The sequence below is a fragment of the Chiloscyllium punctatum genome, chromosome 34 (assembly GCF_047496795.1).
Source record: "Chiloscyllium punctatum isolate Juve2018m chromosome 34, sChiPun1.3, whole genome shotgun sequence".
Lineage (NCBI taxonomy): Eukaryota > Metazoa > Chordata > Chondrichthyes > Orectolobiformes > Hemiscylliidae > Chiloscyllium > Chiloscyllium punctatum.
This window is the reverse complement of record NC_092772.1, coordinates 51,580,916-51,593,291: the sequence shown is the minus strand read 5'-3', so window position 1 is coordinate 51,593,291 and position 12,376 is coordinate 51,580,916.

Sequence of the window (12,376 nt, the reverse complement as noted above, 5' to 3'; positions counted from 1 at the left end):
CTGGGGGACAGGAAGGTGGTTAGATGGGTCTACAGCTGGGGGACAGGAAGGTGGTTAGATGGATCTACAGCTGTGATACAGGAAGGTGGTTAGATGGATCTACAGCTGGGGGACAGGAAGGTGGTTAGATGGATCTACAGCTGTGGGACAGGAAGGTGGTTAGATGGATCTACAGCTGTGGGACAGGATGGTGGTTAGATGGATCTACAGCTGGTTGACAGGAAGGTGGTTAGATGGATCTACAGCTGTGGGACAGGAAGGTGGTTAGATGGATCTACAGCTGTGATACAGGAAGGTGGTTAGATTGATCTACAGCTGTGATACAGGAAGGTGGTTAGATGGATCTACAGCTGTGATACAGGAAGGTGGTTAGATGGATCTACAGCTGTGGGACAGGAAGGTGGTTAGATGGATCTACAGCTGTGGGACAGGAAGGTGGTTAGATGGATCTACAGCTGTGGGACAGGAAGGCGGTTAGATGGATCTACAGCTGTGGGACAGGAAGGTGGTTAGATGGATAGGCAGCTGTGGGACAGGAAGGTGGTTAGATGGATCTACAGCTGTGGTACAGGAAGGTGGTTAGATGGATCTACAGCTGTGGGACAGGAAGGTGGTTAGATGGATCTACAGCTGTGGGACAGGAAGGTGGTTAGATGGATCTACAGCTGTGGGACAGGAAGGTGGTTAGATGGATCTTCAGCTGTGGGACAGGAAGGTGGTTAGATGGATAGGCAGCTGTGGGACAGGAAGGTGGTTAGATGGATGTACAGCTGTGGGACAGGAAGGTGGTTAGATGGATCTACAGCTGTGGTACAGGAAGGTGGTTAGATGGATCTACAGCTGTGGTACAGGAAGGTGGTTAGATGGATGTACAGCTGTGGGACAGGAAGGTGGTTAGATGGATCTACTGCTGTGGGACAGGAAGGTGGTTAGATGGATCTACAGCTGTGGGACAGGAAGGTGGTTAGATGGATCTAGAGGTGTGGGACAGGAAGGTGGTTAGATGGATCTACAGCTGTGGGACAGGAAGGTTGTTAGATGGATCTACAGCTGTGGGACAGGAAGGTGGTTTGATGGATCTACAGCTGTGGGACAGGAAGTGGTTAGATGGATCTACAGCTGTGGGACAGGAAGGTGGTTAGATGGATCTACAGCTGGGGGACAGGAAGGTGGTTAGATGGGTCTACAGCTGTGATACAGGAAGGTGGTTAGATGGATCTACAGCTGTGATACAGGAAGGTGGTTAGATGGATCTACAGCTGTGATACAGGAAGGTGGTTAGATGGATCTACAGCTGGGGGACAGGAAGGTGGTTAGATGGGTCTACAGCTGGGGGACAGGAAGGTGGTTAGATGGATCTACAGCTGTGATACAGGAAGGTGGTTAGGTGGATCTACAGCTGGGGGACAGGAAGGTGGTTAGATGGATCTACAGCTGTGGGACAGGAAGGTGGTTAGATGGATCTACAGCTGTGGGACAGGATGGTGGTTAGATGGATCTACAGCTGGTTGACAGGAAGGTGGTTAGATGGATCTACAGCTGTGGGACAGGAGGGTGGTTAGATGGATCTACAGCTGTGGGACAGGAAGGTGGTTAGATGGATGTACAGCTGTGGGACAGGAAGGTGGTTAGATGGATGTACAGCTGTGGGACAGGAAGGTGGTTAGATGGATCTACAGCTGTGGGACAGGAAGGTGATTAGATGGATGTACAGCTGTGGGACAGGAAGGTGGTTAGATGGATCTACAGCTGTGGGACAGGAAGGTGGTTAGATGGATCTACAGCTGTGGGACAGGAAGGTGGTTAGATGGATGTACAGCTGTGGGACAGGAAGGTGGTTAGATGGATCTACAGCTGTGGGACAGGAAGGTGGTTTGATGGATCTACAGCTGTGGGACAGGAAGGTGGTTAGATGGATCTACAGCTGTGGGACAGGAAGGTGGTTAGATGGATGTACAGCTGTGGGACAGGAAGGTGGTTAGATGGATGTACAGCTGTGGGACAGGAAGGTGGTTAGATGGATCTACAGCTGTGGGACAGGAAGGTGGTTAGATGGATCTACAGCTGTGATACAGGAAGGTGGTTAGATGGATCTACAGCTGTGGGATAGGAAGGTGGTTAGATGGATCTACAGCTGTGGGACAGGAAGGTGGTTAGATGGATCTACAGCTGTGGGAAAGGAGAGTGGTTAGATGGATCTACAGCTGTGGTACAGGAAGGTGGTTAGATGGATCTACAGCTGTGGGACAGGAAGGTGGTTAGATGGATCTACAGCTGTGGGACAGGAAGGTGGTTAGATGGATCTACAGCTGTGGGACAGGAAGGTGGTTAGATGGATCTACAGCTGTGGTACAGGAAGGTGGTTAGATGGATCTACAGCTGGGGGACAGGAAGGTGGTTAGATGGATCTACAGCTGTGGGACAGGAAGGTGGTTAGATGGATCTACAGCTGTGGGACAGGAAGGTGGTTAGATGGATCTACAGCTGTGGTACAGGAAGGTGGTTAGATGGATCTACAGCTGTGGTACAGGAAGGTGGTTAGATGGATCTACAGCTGTGGGACAGGAAGGTGGTTAGATGGATCTACAGCTGTGGTACAGGAAGGTGGTTAGATGGATCTACAGCTGTGGGACAGGAAGGTGGTTAGATGGATCTACAGCTGTGGGACAGGAAGGCGGTTAGATGGATCTACAGCTGTGATACAGGAAGGTGGTTAGATGGATCTACAGCTGTGGGACAGGAAGGTGGTTAGATGGATCTACAGCTGTGGGACAGGAAGGTGGTTAGATGGATCTACAGCTGTGGGACAGGAAGGTGGTTAGATGGATCTACAGCTGTGGGACAGGAAGGCGGTTAGATGGATCTACAGCTGTGGGACAGGAAGGTGGTTAGATGGATAGGCAGCTGAGGGACAGGAAGGTGGTTAGATGGATCTACAGCTGGGGGACAGGAAGGTGGTTAGATGGATGTACAGCTGTGGGACAGGAAGGTGGTTAGATGGATCTACAGCTGTGGTACAGGAAGGTGGTTAGATGGATCTACAGCTGTGGGACAGGAAGGTGGTTAGATGGATCTACAGCTGTGGGACAGGAAGGTGGTTAGATGGATCTACAGCTGTGGGACAGGAAGGTGGTTAGATGGATCTACAGCTGTGGGACAGGAAGGTGGTTAGATGGATCTACAGCTGTGGGACAGGAAGGTGGTTAGATGGATAGGCAGCTGTGTGACAGGAAGGTGGTTAGATGGATCTACAGCTGTGATACAGGAAGGTGGTTAGATGGATCTACAGCTGTGGGACAGGAAGGTGGTTAGATGGATCTACAGCTGTGGGACAGGAAGGTGGTTAGATGGATCTACAGCTGTGGGACAGGAAGGTGGTTAGATGGATCTACAGCTGTGGGACAGGAAGGTGGTTAGATGGATCTACAGCTGTGGGACAGGAAGGTGGTTAGATGGATCTACAGCTGTGGGACAGGAAGGTGGTTAGATGGATCTACAGCTGTGGGACAGGAAGGTGGTTAGATGGATCTACAGCTGTTGGACAGGAAGGTGGTTAGATGGATCTACAGCTGTGGGACAGGAAGGCGGATAGATGGATGTACAGCTGTGGGACAGGAAGGTGGTTAGATGGATAGGCAGCTGTGGGACAGGAAGGTGGTTAGATGGATCTACAGCTGTGGGACAGGAAGGTGGTTAGATGGATCTACAGCTGTGGGACAGGAAGGTGGTTAGATGGATCTACAGCTGTGGTACAGGAAGGTGGTTAGATGGATCTACAGCTGTGATACAGGAAGGTGGTTAGATGGATCGGCAGCTGTGGGACAGGAAGGTGGTTAGATGGATCTACAGGTGTGATACAGGAAGGTGGTTAGATGGATCTACAGCTGTGGGACAGGAAGGTGGTTAGATGGATCTACAGCTCTGGGACAGGAAGGTGGTTAGATGGATCTACAGCTGTGATACAGGAAGGTGGTTAGATGGATAGGCAGCTGTGGGACAGGAAGGTGGTTAGATGGATCTACAGCTGTGATACAGGAAGGTGGTTAGATGGATCTACAGCTGTGGGACAGCAAGGTGGTTAGATGGATCTACAGCTGTGGGACAGGAAGGTGGTTATATGGATCTACAGCTGTGGTACAGGAAGGTGGTTAGATGGATCTACAGCTGTGATACAGGAATGTGGTTAGATGGGTCTACAGCTGTGGTACAGGAAGGTGGTTAGATGGATCTACAGCTGTGGGACAGGAAGGTGGTTAGATGGATCTACAGCTGTGGTACAGGAAGGTGGTTAGATGGATAGGCAGCTGTGGGACAGGAAGGTGGTTAGATGGATCTACAGCTGTGGGACAGGAAGGTGTTTAGATGGATCTACAGCTGTGGGACAGGAAGGTGGTTAGATGGATCTACAGCTGTGGGACAGGAAGGTGGTTAGATGAATCTACAGCTGTGGGACAGGAAGGTGGTTAGATGGATCTACAGCTGTGGTACAGGAAGGTGGTTAGATGGGTTTACAGCTGTGGGACAGGAAGGTGGTTAGATGGATCTACAGCTGTGGTACAGGAAGGTGGTTAGATGGGTCTACAGCTGTGGGACAGGAAGGTGGTTAGATGGATCTACAGCTGTGGGACAGGAAGGTGGTTAGATGGGTCTACAGCTGTGGGACAGGAAGGTGGTTAGATGGATCTAGAGGTGTGGGACAGGAAGGTGGTTAGATGGATCTAGAGGTGTGGGACAGGAAGGTGGTTAGATGGATCTACAGCTGGGGGACAGGAAGGTGGTTAGATGGATGTACAGCTGTGGGACAGGAAGGTGGTTAGATGGATCTACAGCTGTGGGACAGGAAGGTGGTTAGATGGGTCTACAGCTGTGGGACAGGAAGGTGGTTAGATGGATCTACAGCTGTGGGACAGGAAGGTGGTTAGATGGATCTACAGCTGTGGGACAGGAAGGTGGTTAGATGGATCTACAGCTGTGGGACAGGAAGGTGGTTAGATGGATCTACAGCTGTGATACAGGAAAGTGGTTAGATGGACCTACAGCTGTGATACAGGAAGGTGGTTAGATGGATGTACAGCTGTGGGACAGGAAGGTGGTTAGATGGATCTACAGCTGTGGGACAGGAAGGTGGTTAGATGGATCTACAGCTGTGGTACAGGAAGGTGGTTAGATGGATCTACAGCTGTGGGACAGGAAGGTGGTTAGATGGATCTACAGCTGTGATACAGGAAGGTGGTTTGATGGATCTACAGCTGTGGGACAGGAAGGTGGTTAGATGGATCTACAGCTGTGGGACAGGAAGGTGGTTAGATGGATCTACAGCTGTGGGACAGGAAGGTGGTTAGATGGATGTACAGCTGTGATACAGGAAGGTGGTTAGATGGATCTACAGCTGTGGGACAGGAAGGTGGTTAGATGGATCTACAGCTGTGATACAGGAAGGTGGTTAGATGGATCTACAGCTGGGGGACAGGAAGGTGGTTAGATGGATCTACAGCTGTGATACAGGAAGGTGGTTTGATGGATCTACAGCTGGGGGACAGGAAGGTGGTTAGATGGATCTACAGCTGTGGGACAGGAAGGTGGTTAGATGGATGTACAGCTGTGATACAGGAAGGTGGTTAGATGGATCTACAGCTGTGGGACAGGAAGGTGGTTAGATGGATCTACAGCTGTGGGACAGGAAGGTGGTTAGATGGATCTACAGCTGTGGTACAGGAAGGTGGTTAGATGGATCTACAGCTGTGGGACAGGAAGGTGGTTAGATGGATCTACAGCTGTGGTACAGGAAGATGGTTAGATGGATCTACAGCTGTGGGACAGGAAGGTGGTTAGATGGATCTACAGCTGTGATACAGGAAGGTGGTTTGATGGATCTACAGCTGTGATACAGGAGGGTGGTTTGATGGAGGTACAGCTGTGATACAGGAAGGTGGTTAGATGGATCTACAGCTGGGGGACAGGAAGGTGGTTAGATGGATCTACAGCTGGGGGACAGGAAGGTGGTTAGATGGATCTACAGCTGTGGGACAGGAAGGTGGTTAGATGGATCTACAGCTGTGGTACAGGAAGGTGGTTAGATGGATCTACAGCTGTGATACAGGAAGGTGGTTAGATGGATCTACAGCTGTGATACAGGAAGGTGGTTAGATGGATCTACAGCTGTGGGACAGGAAGGTGGTTAGATGGATCTACAGCTGTGGGACAGGAAGGTGGTTAGATGGATGTACAGCTGTGGGTCAGGAAGGTGGTTAGATGGATCTACAGCTGTGGGACAGGAAGGTGGTTAGATGGATCTACAGCTGTGGGACAGGAAGGTGGTTAGATGGATCTACAGCTGTGGTACAGGAAGGTGGTTAGATGGATCTACAGCTGTGGGAGAGGAAGGTGGTTAGATGGGTAGGCAGCTGTGGGACAGGAAGGTGGTTTGATGGATCTACAGCTGTGGGACAGGAAGGTGGTTAGATGGATCTACAGCTGTGGTACAGGAAGGTGGTTAGATGGATCTACAGCTGTGGGACAGGAAGGTGGTTAGATGGATCTACAGCTGTGGGACAGGAAGGTGGTTAGATGGATCTACAGCTGTGGGACAGGAAGGTGGTTAGATGGATCTACAGCTGTGGGACAGGAAGGTGGTTAGATGGATCTACAGCTGTGGTACAGGAAGGTGGTTAGATGGATCTACAGCTGTGGGACAGGAAGGTGGTTAGATGGGTAGGCAGCTGTGGGACAGGAAGGTGGTTTGATGGATCTACAGCTGTGGGACAGGAAGGTGGTTAGATGGATCTACAGCTGGGGGACAGGAAGGTGGTTAGATGGATCTACAGCTGTGGGACAGGAAGGTGGTTAGATGGATCTACAGCTGTGGGACAGGAAGGTGGTTAGATGGATCTACAGCTGTGGGACAGGAAGGTGGTTAGATGGATCTACAGCTGTGGTACAGGAAGGTGGTTAGATGGATCTACAGCTGTGGGACAGGAAGGTGGTTAGATGGATCTACAGCTGTGGGACAGGAAGGTGGTTAGATGGATCTACAGCTGGGGGACAGGAAGGTGGTTAGATGGATCTACAGCTGTGATACAGGAAGGTGGTTAGATGGATGTACAGCTGTGGTACAGGAAGGTGGTTAGATGGATCTACAGCTGGGGGACAGGAAGGTGGTTAGATGGATCTACAGCTGTGGGACAGGAAGGTGGTTAGATGGATGTACAGCTGTGGGACAGGAAGGTGGTTAGATGGATCTACAGCTGTGGGACAGGAAGGTGGTTAGATGGATCTACAGCTGTGGGACAGGAAGGTGGTTAGATGGATGTACAGCTGTGGGACAGGAAGGTGGTTAGATGGATCTACAGCTGTGAGACAGGAAGGTGGTTAGATGGATCTACAGCTGTGGGACAGGAAGGTGGTTAGATGGATCTACAGCTGTGGTACAGGAAGGTGGTTAGATGGATCTACAGCTGTGGGACAGGAAGGTGGTTAGATGGATCTGCAGCTATGGTACAGGAAGGTGGTTAGATGGATGTACAGCTGTGGTACAGGAAGGTGGTTAGATGGATCTACAGCTGTGGGACAGGAAGGTGGTTAGATGGATCTGCAGCTATGGTACAGGAAGGTGGTTAGATGGATGTACAGCTGTGGTACAGGAAGGTGGTTAGACGGATCTACAGCTGTGGGACAGGAAGGTGGTTAGATGGATCTACAGCTGTGGGACAGGAAGGTGGTTAGATGGGTCTACAGCTGTGGGACAGGAAGGTGGTTAGATGGATCTACAGCTGTGGGACAGGAAGGTGGTTAGATGGATCTACAGCTGTGATACAGGAAGGTGGTTAGATGGATCTACAGCTGTGGTACAAGAAGGTGGTTAGATGGATCTACAGCTGTGGGACAGGAAGGTGGTTAGATGGATCTACAGCTGTGGGACAGGAAGGTGGTTAGATGGATAGGCAGCTGTGGGACAGGAAGGTGGTTAGATGGATGTACGGCTGTGGGACAGGAAGGTGGTTAGATGGATCTTCAGCTGTGGGACAGGAAGGTGGTTAGATTGATCTACAGCTGTGGGACAGGAAGGTGGTTAGATGGATCTACAGCTGTGATACAGGAAGGTGGTTAGATGGATCTACAGCTGTGGGACAGGAAGGTGGTTAGATGGATCTACAGCTGTGGGACAGGAAGGTGGTTAGATGGATCTACAGCTGTGGGACAGGAAGGTGGTTAGATGGATCTACAGCTGTGGTACAGGAAGGTGGTTAGATGGATCTACAGCTGTGGGACAGGAAGGTGGTTAGATGGATCTACAGCTGTGGGACAGGAAGGTGGTTAGATGGATCTACAGCTGTGGGACAGGAAGGTGGTTAGATGGATCTACAGCTGGGGGACAGGAAGGTGGTTAGATGGATCTACAGCTGTGGGACAGGAATGTGGTTAGATGGATCTACAGCTGTGGTACAGGAAGGTGGTTAGATGGATCTACAGCTGTGGGACAGGAAGGTGGTTAGATGGATCTACAGCTGGGGGACAGGAAGGTGGTTAGATGGATAGGCAGCTGTGGGACAGGAAGGTGGTTAGATGGATCTACAGCTGTGGGACAGGAAGGTGGTTAGATGGATCTACAGCTGTGGGACAGGAAGGTGGTTAGATGGGTCTACAGCTGTGGGACAGGAAGGTGGTTAGGTGGATAGGCAGCTGTGGGACAGGAAGGTGGTTAGATGGATCTACAGCTGTGGGACCGGAAGGTGGTTAGATGGGTCTACAGCTGTGGGACAGGAAGGTGGTTAGATGGGTCTACAGCTGTGGGACAGGAAGGTGGTTAGATGGATCTACAGCTGTGGGACAGGAAGGTGGTTAGATGGATAGGCAGCTGTGGGACAGGAACGTGGTTAGATGGATCTACAGCTGTGGGACAGGAAGGTGGTTAGATGGGTCTACAGCTGTGGGACAGGAAGGTGGTTAGATGGGTCTACAGCTGTGGGACAGGAAGGTGGTTAGATGGATGTACAGCTGTGGGACAGGAGGGTGGTTAGATGGATCTACAGCTGTGGGACAGGAAGGTGGTTAGATGGATGTACAGCTGTGGGACAGGAGGGTGGTTAGATGGATGTACAGCTGTGGGACAGGAAGGTGGTTAGATGGATGTACAGCTGTGGGACAGGAGGGTGGTTAGATGGATGTACAGCTGTGGGACAGGAGGGTGGTTAGATGGATGTACAGCTGTGGTACAGGAAGGTGGTTAGATGGATGTACAGCTGTGATACAGGAGGGTGGTTAGATGGATCTACAGCTGTGATACAGGAAGGTGGTTAGATGGATGTACAGCTGTGGGACAGGAGGGTGGTTAGATGGATCTACAGCTGTGGGACAGGAAGGTGGTTAGATGGATCTACAGCTGTGGGACAGGAAGGTGGTTAGATGGATCTACAGCTGGGGGACAGGAAGGTGGTTAGATGGATGTACAGCTTTGGTACAGGAGGGTGGTTAGATGGATCTACAGCTGTGGGACAGGAAGGTGGTTAGATGGATCTACAGCTGTGGGACAGGAAGGTGGTTAGATGGATCTACAGCTGTGGGACAGTAAGGTGGTTAGATGGGTCTACAGCTGTGGGACAGGAGGGTGGTTAGATGGATGTACAGCTGTGGTACAAGTGGGCAGTTAAGAGTTAACCACCTTGCTATTGTTCTGGAGTCATGTGTAGGACCAGACCAGGAACGGAGGGCAGTTTCCTTCCCTGATCGATATTTGTGACCGAGTTGGGTTTCCCTGACAATGGGATCGCTCTCCTCTTTAGAATCTTTATGACTGGTGTGGATTAAATACACTTTTTTTTGTCTGCTGTGCTGGGATTTTAACCCCGGTCTCACCAGAACATTCCCTTCATTTCTGGATTAACATTCCCCTAACTGTGTCCGAATTATTCCGTTTTTAAATTTCTGTCATTGAAGTGGCACCAAATTGTGGGGCCTTATTCTCCATTTTCCTGTATTTCCATACGTACCTGAGACAATAAATCGTTAACCCATTCTATTGTATTCTATTCTCTCGCCTTGTCATAGATGTAGTGACCCACAGGTTAAAACCAGCAGCAGTTGCCTCTCTCTCAAATGAGAGAGAACCTCAGAATCCTGCAAAGAGTAACTCCCCTCCTGACTCCCCCCAAAGCCTGTCCCACCATCGACAAGGCCCAAGGCAGGAGGGTGAGGGAATACTCCCCACTTGCCCCTGAATGGGGGCAGCTCCAACAACACTCGAGAATCTCGACACCATCCAGGGACAAAGCAGTCCTCGCCGTAGTGGCCCCACACCCACAAACATCCCCTCCCTCGCCCCCACCGACGCTCAGTAACAGTAGTGTGTACCATCCCCTCCCTCCCCCCACCGACGCTCAGTAACAGCAGTGTGTACCATCCCCTCCCTCCCCCCACCGACGCTCAGTAACAGCAGTGTGTACCATCCCCTCCCTCCCCCCACAGACACTCAGTAACAGCAGTGTGTACCATCCCCTCCCTCCCCCCACAGACACTCAGTAACAGCAGTGTGTACCATCCCCTCCCTCCCCCCCACCGACCCTCAGTAACTGCAGTGTGTACCATCCCCTCCCTCCCCCCACCGACCCTCAGTAACTGCAGTGTGTACCATCCCCTCCCACCCCCACCGACCCTCAGTAACTGCAGTGTGTACCATCCCCTCCCTCCCCCACCGACCCTCAGTAACTGCAGTGTGTACCATCCCCTCCCTCCCCCCACCAACCCTCAGTAACTGCAGTGTGTACCATCCCCTCCCTCCCTCCCCCCCCACCGACCCTCAGTAACTGCAGTGTGTACCAGCTACAAGATGCCCTGCAGAAACTCACCAAAGACCCTCAGGCAGCACCTTCCAAACCCTCGGCCACTTCCATCTAGAAGGACAAGGGGCAGCAGATACATGGGAACACCACCCCCCTGCAAGTTCCCCTCTGAGCCCCTCCTCTTCCCGACTTGGAAATATATCAGCCGTTCCTTCCTGGGTCAGAATCCTGGAACTCCCTCCCTCAGGGACATTGTGGGTCTACCCTACAGCACATGGACTGCAGTGGGTCAGGGAGGCAGCTCACCCCCACCTTCTCAAGGGGGGCAACTGGGGATGGGGTGATAAATACTGGGCCCAGCCAGTGACACCCACATCCCACAAATGAATAAATAAATAAAGCTCTATGATCTGCTAAGACATAACAATTTCACCTCCCCGTTCTTCTTATTCAGTTGGATAAGATTCAGAAATAATTTGAATTATGGTTCACAGTATATCGGTCGCTCAGTGGGTTAGCACTGCTGACTCCCAGCACCAGGGACCTGGGTTCGATCCCACCCTCAGGTGACTGTCTGTGTGGAGTTTGCACATTCTCCCCGTGTCTGTGTGGGTTTCCTCCGGGTGCTCCGGTTAACTCCCACAGTCCAAAGGTGTGCAGGTCAGGGTGGATTGGCCATGCTAAATTGTCCCATAATGCCCAGGGATGTGCAGGTTAGGGTGGATTGGCCATGGGAAATTGTCCCATAGTGCCCAGGGATGTGTAGGTTAGGGTGGATTGGCCATGGGAAATTGTCCCATAATGCCCAGGGATGTGCAGGTTAGGGTGGATTGGCCATGGGAAATTGTCCCATAGTGTCCAGGGATGTGCAGGTTAGGGTGGATTGGCCATGGGAAATTGTCCCATAGTGTCCAGGGATGTGCAGGTTAGGGTGGATTGGCCATGAGGAATTGTCCCATAGTGTCCAGGGATGTGCAGGTTAGGGTGGATTGGCCATGAGGAATTGTCCCATAGTGTCCAGGGATGTGCAGGTTAGGGGGGATTGGCCATGGGAAATTGTCCCATAGTATCCAGGGATGTATAGGTTAGGGTGGATTGGCCATGGGAAATTGTCCCATAGTATCCAGGGATGTGCAGGTTAGGGTGGATTGGCCATGGGGAATTGTCCCATCGTGTGCAGGGATGTGCAGGTTAGGGTGGATTGGCCATGGGGAATTGTCCCATCGTGTGCAGGGATGTGCAGGTTAGGGTGGATTGGCCATGAGGAATTGTCCCATCGTGTGCAGGGATGTGCAGGTTAGGGTGGATTGGCCATGGGAAATTGTCCCATAGTGTCCAGGGATGTGCAGGTTAGGGTGGGTTGGCCATGGGGAATTGTCCCATCGTGTCCAGGGATGTGCAGGTTAGGGTGGATTGGCCATGGGGAATTGTCCCATCGTGTGCAGGGATGTGCAGGTTAGGGTGGATTGGCCATGGGGAATTGTCCCATCGTGTGCAGGGATGTGCAGGTTAGGGTGGATTGGCCATGGGGAATTGTCCCATCGTGTGCAGGGATGTGCAGGTTAGGGTGGATTGGCCATGGGGAATTGTCCCATAGTGTC